We start from the raw sequence: 13075 nt of genomic DNA on the forward strand, positions 1-13075 counted from the left end.
CATTCCCACTATCATAAATGAGTGTTCCTGTTGCTCTATATTCTCACTAGTATTTGGTGGTGTTAGTAGATTTTGGTCATTCTCATAGGTATGTAATAATATCTCATTGGTGTTTAAATTTGCAATTCCCTAGTGACATATGATGCTGAACATCTTTTTATTTGCCTTCTTGCCATCTGTATATCTTCTTTGGTGAGGTATTTGTTCAGGCCTTTTGTCCATTTTAAAATAGGTTTCTTTTTCTTTTTGTTAAATTTTAAGAGTTCTTCATGTGTTTTGGATAACAATCCTTTATCACATGTGTCTTTTGCAAAGACTTTCTTCCATTCTATGGCTTGTCTGTTCATTTTCTTAACAGTATCTTTTGTAGAACAAAAGCTTTACATTTTACAGAAGTCCAACTTATCAATTACTTCTTTCATAGGTAATGTCTTTGGTGTTGAATTTAAAAAGTCATCACTGTACCCAAGGTCATATAGATTTTCTCTTGTGTTATCTTCTAGGAGTTTTATAGTTTTGCATTTTATATTTAAGTCTGTGATCCATTTTGAATTTTTTATGAAAAAGGTTATCTTTACTCCATTTGCCTTTGCTCCTTTGTCAAAGATCAGTTGACTATATTTATGTGGGTCTCTTTATGAGCTTTCTATTCTGTTCCATTGTTCTACTTGTTTATTCTTTCACTGATACCACACTGCCTTGATTATTGTAGGTTTATAGTAAATCTTGATGTCAGGTAGTGTCAGTCCTCCAACATAGTTTTCTCCTGCAATATTGAGTTGGTTTTTCTAGGTCTTTTGCTCCTCCACATACACTTTACAATCAGTTTGTCAATATCTACAAAATAACTTGCTGGGATTTTGATTGTGACTATATTCAATCTACAGATCAAGTTGGAAAGAACTGACATCTTGGTAATATTTAGTATTCTTATTCATTTGCATGGAATATCTCTCCATTTATTTAGTTTTTTGATATATTTCATCAGAATTTTCCTCATATAAATGTTGAACACATTTTATAATATTTATACCTAAGTATATTATTTTTTAATGATAATGTAAATGGTGATGTGTTCTTAATTTCAAATTCCACATGTTTATTGCTGATATATAACAAATTTTTGTATATTAGCTTTGTATCCTACAACTTCTTCTAATTGCCTACTAATTCTAAGAATTTGCTGGTTCTTCTGGATTTTCTATATAATGATGTCATTTGTGAATAAAGACAATTTTATGTCTTCCTTCCCAAACTATATACCTTTTACTTTCTTTTCTTGTTTTACTGCATTAGCTAGGACTTCCAGTACAATGTTGAAAAGCAGAGATAGAGGGAGAGGACATCCTTGGCTTGTTCCTGATCTTAGCAGGAAAGCTACAAGTTTCTTATCATTAAGTATAATGTTAGCTATAGGATTTTTTAGATGTTCTTTATCAAGTTAAAAAAAGAAAGTTTTGCTCCATTATTGGTTTGCTGAGAATGCTTTATCATGAATGGGAATTGGATTTTACAAATGCTTTTTTCTGTATCTATTTATATGATCATGTGACTTTTCTTCTTTGGCCGGTCGATGTGATGGATTACATTAATTAATTTTCAAATGTTGAGCCAACCTTGCATTCCTGGGACAAATCCCACTTGATCATGGTGTATACTTCTTTTTTTTTTATACTTTAAGTTTTAGGGTACATGTGCATAACGTGCATGTTTGTTACCTATGTATACATGTGCCATGTTGGTATGCTGCACCCATTAACTTGTCATTTAACATTAGGTATATCTCCTAATGCTATCCCTCCCCTCTCCCCCAACTCCAAAACAGGCCTCGGTGTGTGCTGTTCCCCTTCCTGTGTCCATGTGTTCTCATTTTCAATTCCCACCTATGAGTGAGAACATGCAGTGTTTGGTTTTCTGTCCTTGCAATACTCTGCTGAGAATGAAGGTTTCCAGCTTCATCCATGTCCCGACAAAGGACATGAATCATCCTTTTTTATGGCTGCATAGTATTACATGGTGTATATGTGCCACATTTTCTTAATCCAGTCTCTCATTGTTGGGCATTTCGGTTGGTTCCAAGTCTTTGCTATTGTGAATAGTGCCGCAATAAACATACGTGTGCATGTGTCTTTATAGCAGCATGTTTTATAATCCTTTGGGTATATACACAGTAATGGGATGGCTGGGTCAAATGGTATTTCTAGTTCTAGATCCCTGAGGAATTGCCACACTGACTTCCATTTTGGTTGAACTAGTTTACACTCCCACTAACAGTGTAAAAGTGTTCCTATTTCTCCACATACTCTCTAGCACCTGTTGTTTCCTGACTTTTTAATGATCCACATTCTAACTGGTGTGAGATGGTATCTCATTGTGGTTTTGATTTGCATTTCTCTGATGACCAGTGATGATGAGCATTTTTTCATGTGTCTTCTGGCTGCATAAATGTCTTCTTTTGAGAAGTGTGTGTTCATATCCTTTGCCCACTTGTTGATGGGGTTGTTTGTTTTTTTCTTGTAAATTTGTTTGAGTTCATTGTAGATTCTGGATATTAGCCCTTTGTCAGATGAGTAGATTGCAAAAATTTTCTCCCATTCTGTAGGTTGCCTGTTCACTCTGATGGTAGTTTCTTTTGCTGTGCAGAAGCTCTTTAGTTTAATTAGATCCCATTTGTCAATTTTGGCTTTTGTTGCCATTGCTTTTGGTGTTTTAGACATGAAGTCCTTGGCCATGCCAATGGCCTTAATGGTATTGCCTAGGTTTTCCTCTAGGGTTTTTATGGTTTTAGGTCTGACATGCAAGTCTTTAATCTATCTTGAATTAATTTTTGTATAAGGTGTAAGGAAGGGATCCAGTTTCAGCTTTCTACATATGGCTAGCCAGTTTTCCCAGCACCATTTATTAAATAGGGTATCCTTTCCCCATTTCTTGTTTTTGTCAGGTTTGTCAAAGATCAGATAGTTGTAGATATGTAGCATTATTTATGAGGGCTCTGTTCTGTTCCATTGGTCTATATCTCTGTTTTGGTACCAGTACCATGCTGTTTTGGTTACTGTATCCTTGTAGTATAGTTTGAAGTCAGGTAGCATGATGCCTCCAGCTTTGTTCTTTTGGCTTAGGATTGACTTGGCAATGCAGGCTCTTTTTTGGTTCCATATGAACTTTAAAGTAGTTTTTTCCAATTCTGTGAAGAAAGTCATTGGTAGCTTGATGGGGATGGCATTGAATCTATAAATTACCTTGGGCAGTATGGCCATTTTCACGATATTGATTCTTCCTACCCATGAGCATGGAATGTTCTTCCATTTCTTTGTATCCTCTTTTATTTCATTGAGCAGTGGTTTATAGTTCTCTTTGAAGAGGTCCTTCACATCCCTTGTAAGTTGGATTCCTAGGTATTTTATTCTCTTTGAAGCAATTGTGAATGGGAGTTCACTCATGATTTGGCTCTCTGTTTGTCTGTTATTGTTGTATCAGAATGCTTGTGATTTTTGCACATTGATTTTGTATCCTGAGACTTTGCTGAAGTTGCCTATCAGCTTAAGGAGATTTTGGACTGAGATGATCGGGTTTTCTAGATATACAATCATGTCATCTGCAAACAGGGACAATTTGACTTCCTCTTTTCCTAAATCAATACCCTTTATTTCCTTCTCCTGCCTAATTGCCCTGGCCAGAACTTCCAACACTATGTTGAATAGGAGTGGTGAGAGAGGGCATCCCTGTCTTGTGCCAGATTTCAAAGGGAATGCTTCCAGTTTTTGCCCATTCAGTATGATATTGGCTGTGGGTTTGTCATAGATAGCTCTTATTATTTTGAAATACGTCCCATCAATACCTAATTTCTTGAGAGTTTTTAGCATGAAGGGCTGTTGAATTTTGTCAAAGGCCTTTTCTGCATCTATTGAGATAATCATGTGGTTTTTGTCTTTGGTTCTGTTTATATGCTGGATTACATTTATTGATTTGGGTATGTTGAACCAGCCTTGCATCCCAGGGATGAAGACCACTTGATCATGGTGGATTAGCTTTTTGATGTGCTGCTGGATTCAGTTTGCCAGTATTTTATTGAGCATTTTTGCATCAATGTTCATCAGGGATATTGGTCTAAAATTCTTTTTTTGTTGTGTCTCTGCCAGGCTTTGGTATCAGGATGATGCTGGCCTCATAAAATGAGTTAGGGAGGATTCCCTCTTTTTCTATTGATTGGAATGGTTTCAGAAGGAATGGTACCAGCTCCTCCTTGTACCTCTGGTAGAATTAGGCTGTGAATCCATCTGGTCCTGGACTTTTTTTGATTGGTAAGTTATTAATTTTTGCCTCAATTTCAGAGCCTGTTATTGGTCTATTCAGAATTCGACTTCTTCCTGGTTTAGTCTTGGGAGGGTGTATGTGTTGAGGAATTTTTTCATTTCTTCTAGATTTTCTAGTTTATTTGCATAGAGGTGTTTATAGTATTCTCTGATGGTAGTTTGTATTTCTGTGGGATCAGTGGTGATATCCCCTTTATCATTTTTTATTGCGTCTATTTGATTCTTCTCTCTTTTCTTCTTTATTAGTCTTGCTAGCAGTCTATTAATTTTGTTGATCTTTTCAAAAAACAAGCTCTTGGATTCATTGATTTTTTGAAGGGTTCTTTGTGTCTCTATTTCCTTTAGTTCTGCTCTGATCTTAGTTATTTCTTGCCTTCTGCTAGCTTTTGAATGTGTTTGCTCTTGCTTTTCTAGTTCTTTTAATTGTGATGTTAGGGTGTCAATTTTAGACCTTTCCTGCTTTCTCCTGTAGGCATTTAGTGCTATAAATTTCCCTCTACACACTGCTTTGAATGTGTCCCAGAGATTCTGGCATGTTGTGTCCTTGTTCTTGTTGGTTTCAAAGAACATCTTTATTTCTGCCTTCATTTCGTTATGTACCCAGTAGTCATTCAAGAGCAGGTTGTTCAGTTTTCATGTAGTTGAGCGGTTTTGAGTGTGTTTCTTAATCCTGAGTTCTAATTTGATTGCACTGTGGTCTGAGAGACAGTTTCTTATAATTTCTATTCTTTTACATTTGCTGAGGAATGCTTTACTTCCAACTATGTGGTCAATTTTGGAATAGGTATGGTGTGGTGCTGAAAAGAATGTATATTCTGTTGATTTGGGGTGGAGAGTTCTGTAGATGTCTATTAGGTCTGCTTGGTGCAGAGCTGAGTTCAATTCCTGGATATCCTTGTTAACTTTCAGTCTCTTTGATCTGTCTAATGTTGACAGTGGGGTGTTAAAATCTCCCATTATTATTGTGTGGGAGTGTAAGTCTTTGTAGGTCTCTAAGGATTTGCTTTATGAATCTGGGTGCTTCTGTATTGGGTGCATATATATTTAGGATACTTAGCTCTTCTTGTTGAATTGATCTCTTTACCATTATATAACTGCCTTCTTTGTCTGTTTTGATCTTTGTTGGTTTAAAGTCTGTTTTATCTGAGACTAGGATTACAACCTCTGCCTTTTTTTGTTTTCCATTTGCTTGGTAGATCTTCCTCCATGCCTTTATTTTGAGCCTATGTGTGTCTCTGCACATGAGATGGGTTTGCTGAATACAGCACACTGATGGGTCTTGACTCTTTATCCAATTTGCCAGTCTGTGTCTTTTAATTGGAGCATTTAGCCCATTTACATTTAAGGTTAATATTGTTATGTGTGAATTTGATCCTGTCATTATGATGTTAGCTGGTTATTTTGCTCATTAGTTGATGCAGTTTCTTCCTAGCCTCGATGGTCTTTACAATTCAGCATGTTTTTGCAGTGGCTGGTACCGGTTGTTCCTTTCCATGTTTAGTGCTTCCTTCAGGAGCTCTTTTAGGGCAGGTCAGGTGGTGACAAAATCTCTCAGCATTCGCTTGTCTCTAAAGTATTTTATTTCTCCTTCACTTATGAAACTTAGTTTGCCTGGATATGAGATTCTGGTTTGAAAATTCTTTTCTTTAAGAATGTTGAATATTGGCCCCCACTCTCTTCTGGCTTGTAGAGCTTCTGCTGAGAGATCAACTGTTAGTTTGATGGGCTTCCCTTTGTGGGTAACCCGACCTTTCTCTCTGGCTGCCCTTAACATTTTTTCCCTTCATTTCAACTTTGGTGAATCTGACAATTATGTGTCTTGGAGTTGCTCTTCTCGAGGAATATCTTTGTGGCATTCTCTGTACTTCCTGAATTTGAATGTTGGCCTGCCTTGCTAGACTGGGGAAGTTGTCCTGGAGAATATCCTGCAGAGTGTTTTCCAACTTGGTTCCATTCTTCCCGTCATTTTCAGGTACACCAATCAGACGTAGATTTCATCTTTTCACCTAGTCCCATATTTCTTGGAGGCTTTGTTCATTTCTTTTTATTCTTTTTTCTCTAAACTTCTCTTCTCTCTTCATTTCATTCATTTGATCTTCCATCACTGATACCCTTTCTTCCAGTTGATTGCATTGGCTACTGAGGCTTATGAGGCACATAGTTCTCGTGCCTTGGTTTTCAGCTCCATCAGGTCCTTTAAGGACTTCTCTGCATTGGTTATTCTAGTTAGCCATTTGTCTAATTTTTTCAAGGTTTTTAACTTCTTTGCCACGGCTTCGAACTTCCTCCTTTAGCTTGGAGTAGTTTGATCGTCTGAAGCCTTCTTCTCTCAACTCATCAAAGTCATTCTCCATCCAGCTTTGTTCCATTGCTAGTGAGGAGCTGTGTTCCTTTGTAGGAGGAGAGGCACTCTGATTTTTAGAGTTTCCTGTTTTCTGCCCTGTTTTTTCCCCATCTTTGTGGTTTTTATCTACCTTTGGTCTTTGATGATGGTGACGTACAGATGAGGTTTTGGTGTGGATGTCCTTTCTGTTTGTTAGTTTTCCTTTTAACAGTCAGGACCCTCAGCTGCAGGTTTGTTGGAGTTTGCTGGAGGTCCACTCCAGACCCTGTTTTGCCTGGGTATCAGTAGCAGAGGCTGCAGAACAGCAGATACTGGTGAGCAGCAAATGTTGCTGCCTGATCATTCCTCTGGAAGTTTTGTCTCAGAGGAGTACCTGGCTGTGTGAGGTGTCAGTCTGCCCCTACTGGGGGGTGCCTCCCAGTTAGGCTACTCGGGGGTCAGGGACCCACTTGAGGAGGCAGTCTGTCTGTTCTCAGATCTCCAGCTGCATGCTGGGAGAACCACTACTCTCTTCAAAGCTGTCAGACAGGGACATTTAAGTCTGCAGAGGTTTCTGCTGCCTTTTGTTTGGCTATGCCCTGCCCCCAGAGGTGAAGTCTATGGAGGCAGGCAGGCCTCCTTGAGCTGCAGTGGGCTCCACCCAGTTCGAGCTTCCAGGCCACTTTGTTTACCTACTCAAGCCTCAGCAATGGTGGGCACCCCTCCCCCAGCCTCACTGCTGCCTTGCAATTTGATCTCAGACTGCTGTGCTAGCAATGAGTGAGGCTCCGTGGGCATAGGATTATATCCCATGCCTATGGGATATAATCTCCTGGTGTGCCATTTGCTAAGACTGTTGGAAAAGTGCAGTATTAGGGTGGGAGTGACCCGATTTTCCAGGTGCCATCTGTCACCCCTTTCTTTGATTAGGAAAGGGAATTCTCTGACCCCTTGTGCTTCCCGGGTGAGGCAATGCCTCGCCCTGCTTTGGCTCACGCTCAGTGCACTGCACCCACTGTCTGGCACTCCCCAGTGAGCTGAACCTGGTACCTTAGTTGGAAATGCAGAAATCACCTGTCTTCTGTGTTGCTCATGCTGGGAGCTGTAGACTGGAGCTGTTCCTATTTGGCCATCTTGGCTCTACTTCTTTTTATACGTGATTGGATTTGACTGGCTAATATTTTGTTGAGGATTTTTGCATTTATGTTCATGAGCAATATTGGTCTGCAGGGTTTTCTTTTCTTGTAATGTCTTTGTCTGGTTTTGGTCTTACGGTAATGATAAACCCCAGCAAGTTAGTATCTGGTAAAATAATTTCTCCTGAGGGCAAGACTTGTTATGAAAAATAGAATGTTCTGACATATTACAAAATAATTCCTTTTCCCCTTCCTGCTGCCAGAGCATGGGGGATTTTTTTCCCCAATATTCAATATTCACTTGTATGAGTTTGACCTCCAGGAGATCTACTCAGGAGGAGTAGATCCCCTCCCTACTCAGGTAGATCTCCTGGAGGTCAAACTCATAAAAGTGTGGGAGCCTTCCTGTGACTGGGTTCCCCCAGAATTTTTAACTCTCAGAGTTTTTTTGCACTGAGTTTCCAGCAATTAATCAATTACAGTTTAGGTTTTTCTACTTCAGTACTTGTTCCCAAGGTGGTTTCTGCTCATGAGTTTTTCTTTAGTAAGCTGTGGTTCTCTGTATTCACCTGTCTCTTCAATTTTGAGGGCATTGGTTTGCCTTGTGACGTCATTTCTCTGATGAATCTAAGAAAGGTTGCTTAATTATCAGTTTGTCCAACTTTTTACCTGTTAGGACAGAATGGTGACTTCTAAGTTCTTCACATAATTGATAGGAAACTGGAAGTTCATTAATCATTTTTCTCTTTTTTTTTTCCTTTCTGCATGCTCAAGTTTCTATCTGGTATTATTTATCTTTAAACATTTTTCTTAACATTTGTTGCAGTGTTAGGTCTGTTGGTGGTAAATTCTCTCAGCCTTTCATTTGAAAATGTTTTTATTTTACCTCAATTTTTGAAGAATTTTTCTTAGGTGGATATAGAATTTTATGGCAACAGTTTTATTTCCTTTAAATACTATTCCATTGTCTTCTGATATGTTTTCTGTCTTGCATAGATTCTAATAAGAAATTAGCCATCATTCGGCCGGGCATGGTGGCTCACGCCTATAATCTCAGCACTTTGGGAAGCCGACGCGGGTCGGTCATTTGAAGTCAGGAGCTCCAGACAGCCTGACCAACATGGTGAAACCCCATCTCTACTAAAAATACAAAAAATTAATGGTGTGTGGTGGTGCAGGACTGTAATCTCAGCTACTCAGGAGGCTTAGCAAGAGAATCGCTTGAACCAGCGATTGCGCCATTGCACTCCAGCCTGGGTGACAGAGTGGGACTCCATCTCAAAAAAAAAAAAAAAAAAAGAGGCCGGGCTCAGTGGCTCTCGCCTGTAATCCCAGCACTTTGGGAGGCCGAGGCAGGCGGATCACGAGGTCAGGAGATTGAGACCATCCTGGCTAACATGGTGAAATCCCGTCTCTACTAAAAATACAAAAAATTAGCTGGGCGTGGTGGCAGGCGCCTGTAGTCCCAGCTACTCCAGAGGCTGAGGCAGGAGAATGGCGTGAACCCGGGAGGTGGAGCTTGCAGTGAGCAGAGATTGCGCCACTGCACTCCAGCCTGGGCAAAAGAGCGAGATTCCGTCTCAAAAAAAAAAAAAAAAAAAAAAAAGAAAAGAAAAAAGAAAAAGAAAAAGAAATTAGCCATCATTCATATCATTGTTCCTGGTATATATGTTTTTATTTTTTTGGCTGCTTTTAAGATGTTCTCTTTCTGTTTATGTTTAATCAATTTGACTGTCATTTGTCTAGGAGTGGCTTTCTCTGTATTTATCTTACATGAGACTTGTTGAACTTCTTAGATCCATGTGTTCATGTTTCCATCCAATTTGTAAAGTTCCAGTCATTATTTCTTCAAGCATTTTTTTTTTTGCCTGATTCTCTCTCTCTCTTTCCCCTCTAGGACTGTAATTACATGTATGTTACAAATTCGGTATTAAAAGAAAGAAGAAAACTATATTGTAGTAAGGTTGGTTTCTTTCAGCTGGATCCAATCTGCTTTGCAAAATTCTTCCAAGCAAGAACAACATCTTGCTCACACTTACCTATAGGACACCTCAAGGTATACTCCTTGTGAAAGAAAATTGCTTTCTGGAGGTGTCCTCTATACTGATGGAGGGTACAGCCTGGGAAACATGAAAAAAGCAAAGAAGTTGACAATGTCAAGGACATAACAATGCGTCAGACGTTTTCTCAGGTCAGTAGCAGCCACTTTCCACATTCAGCCTAAAAGAGAGGCTATATGAGGAAGGTGAATTTGAAATATAAAAGCAAAGAAGTTATATATATACATAAGACATTTTTTTTCAGTGGTTCACATGAAAATTCGAGAACAACATTGTTCTTCTGAAAGCGATTTCAGGATTCCATGCATCCTATTGGCATTTGGATACACAGTTAAGCAGTAGTGTGCTGGTAAGAGGGTCCTTTAGGGGAAAATTTGTGGCACCTGCTGACTTTCATGATGCAAATAGTGCCACCATGGCCAATTACAAGCTCCACCATGACATCGCTGAGCATGGCTGGAAAGAGCCATGAAGAATCAGCTCTCTTGAGCCAGTGCAAGCTGGCTCCAGCACACACTGAGCTGCAGGATTGTGTTTAGGGCTAATAGCTATTGGCAAATTCAACACTTGTTGAAAATAGACATCATTGAGTTCTAGAATCAAATGCCTGTTGCTCTATGGCCTGCATTTTGGTCATTGTTTCTCCAGCTTTTTGAAGCGGCTCAGTAAATCTCACGACTGTGGACCCCCGACCCTTTGACTTAATGAAGATTGATGTCTTCATTAGATTTTGAAAAGGAATGCTTGAACATTTTATTACCTGGTTGCTGGTGTCTAGTACTCTCTGTTCCATTGCCCATCTCCCTCACCTCCTGTGACACATTCCTGAAAGTGCTCCAGGAAAAAAATGTTACAGACTTGGCAGATCAGCGTTTTCTGATTGTGCAATGTCCTTCCTGAGAAACCCCATTCTCCAAAGGCAGTCATTCTGAAACAAGAGCTAGAAATGGGGGTCCAGGCCACCCCCTGGGATGGCAGAATAAGAGGTCAGGTGGTAGTGGACTGGGACATACTGAATCTATAGGAAATGGCATCCATGTGTGTCTCACCAGTTTTATGGATGTAGAAAAACTGTCAAAGAGTTCATTGGAAGGAAGAAAGGGACAAAATACTTCACTTTCATTTAGATTATATTTTCCCCTTACAAAGTAACTTCATAAACATTATATCATTTGCTCGTCACAAGAGACTGATGAGACATACTAATATTGTGAATATAATAAATATAATAATGTAACATATGATTATTGTGTATTATATATTATATAATTATACAATATATGTAATTATATGTTGATATATAATTATAATATAATAAATATTTAATATATTATATAAAATAATATATATTAGTATGTGATTATATATGTGACCACATGTATGTAAATATATGCAATATATTGTATATATAAGAACACAATAAATGTTAATAATATAATAAATATGAATATTTATTTTCTGTCTACAGGTGAAGACACTGAGACTCAGGGAAAATAAATGATTTCGTTAGGGTCACACAGATGTTAATGACAGGGGAGGAACTTGAAGTCTGTCTGATTCTAGTCTAAAGCTCTTTCCATATCAGACTGATGCATGTGTGGGTGTATGTGATGATTCAAGATGGTTTCTATCAGCCCTGATTATTTAATCACACTAGGTGGATTACAAACTACCAGAACTTTTAAACAAGGTGGAAATTATGCTACTCTTAAGAAGCTTCAGTGGGATCCTAGGTGTCAGAAGTTCTCAAAGATATAGATCAGTAATGCCTCACTTATCCAGGCTGGCAGAGAAGGAGATATATGGCAACAACAAAATGTCTATGTGATTGTTTGCATACCTAAAACTTCCAAAGTTTTTATTTATTTTTTTTATTTCTTGTGGAGACAGAGTCTCATTAGGTTGTTCAAGCTGGTCTTGAACTCCTGTCCTCAAGCAAACCTCCAGCCTTGGCCTCCCACAGTGCTGGAATTACAAGCATGAACCACCGAGCCTGGCCAAAACTTCCGACTTTTAAAGGACATCATTTAAAATTGTGTTGCACATCACCTTGTATTCTTAAGCATAGAATGCCAAATACAGCTTATTTAACATTTTCTTCTTGACTTAGTGCATCATTGTAAATCTCAATTTGTTTTAGTCTTTTCTTTAATTCACAACCCTCTGGGGCTCTACACTACAAGGTTCCAGTCTGCTGTGCTTTTTGGAGTTCCTGTTTCTTATCTGCTTCTATTGGTGCACTTACCTTTAAGGATTTCTGCTCCCTCTTCTATCTTGTTGGTTTGAATCTGTTAAAAAGTGAGGAACCAGCTCAGATAACCCAGTTTGATTAGACTTGTTGATCAAGCAGGAGCAGATAGGTTTTAAATAAAGGCTGGATGACCCTTCTGGAGTAAACACTTTCTATCACCTTCCTTAGTTTTAGGGGTTGATAGGGGCTGTTGCAGTGCTGCTCATATCTGTTTACCGGATGAGCTCTCTTGTCACTCAGCTCTGTAGGTGTTGGTGATCAATGGCTTGCAGCTGCACCTTTCACTGAAGCCTTGCCCTTAGCCTACAGGAGCTGATCCACCCAGAAATACCTGAGAGGTTTTTCCCTAACCTCTGGGTGTGGCTTGCAGCCAACCACTAATACAGGGGTATAAAAGCCCAGCCCCCTTGCCTCAAGTTGGGACAATTCTGTAAGGCCATCCTTCTTCCAGTGCTATCTGTGGGACGGGACAGAGACTGAACTGCAGCTGACCGCATATCCTCACTTTGCTTCTTCCCAGCCCTGTCTTGCTTCCCTCACCGCCTTACAAGGTTTCACTTGCATGTGCTTGCAGAAGACTCCTGACTCTGCCATTGCAACCTCTGATGTTAGGGATCTTAACCTAAGACAGGGGACTTCCTGTCCCTGCCCTGTGTTTTATATTCTCACCTATATTCTGGAGAGGTAAGATAACAAAAATTCCCTATACTCCTCTCTCTCCTCCAACTCAGCATTAAGAGAGAAGAGAAGCCTAGTCATGAAAGAATGTAGAATGAGAAAAAAATCATTTTGCAAAAGATATCTTAGAATTTCATTCATTTGTCAAATTTTGCTTTAAAGCCTATTATATGAGTCACTGTACTAGGTTCTGAGGATACAAAAATAACAGACACAATCTCCCCTCCCTTCACCCTTTTGAGAACCTCACAGTCTGATGAGGAAACCAACAAGAAATAGGACAATTCCCACACCTCTCGATAAATGCTATTATT

The 13075-nt window shown here is 39.1% G+C and overlaps 1 long non-coding RNA gene across 1 annotated transcript in view; it reads right to left on the reverse strand.

The window, feature by feature from the left end:
- Positions 1 to 12085: 12085 nt before the first annotated feature.
- LOC129532913 (uncharacterized) overlaps positions 12086 to 13075 on the reverse strand; it is a 65886-nt gene continuing 64896 nt past the window's right edge. Inside the window, exon 3 of the long non-coding RNA XR_008678846.1 lies at positions 12086 to 12120. This is a non-coding gene — a long non-coding RNA (uncharacterized lncRNA). The remainder of the gene's footprint in view (positions 12121 to 13075) is intronic.

Source organism: Gorilla gorilla, chromosome 3 (assembly GCF_029281585.2).
Source record: "Gorilla gorilla gorilla isolate KB3781 chromosome 3, NHGRI_mGorGor1-v2.1_pri, whole genome shotgun sequence".
In the NCBI taxonomy this organism is placed as follows: Eukaryota; Metazoa; Chordata; class Mammalia; order Primates; family Hominidae; genus Gorilla; species Gorilla gorilla.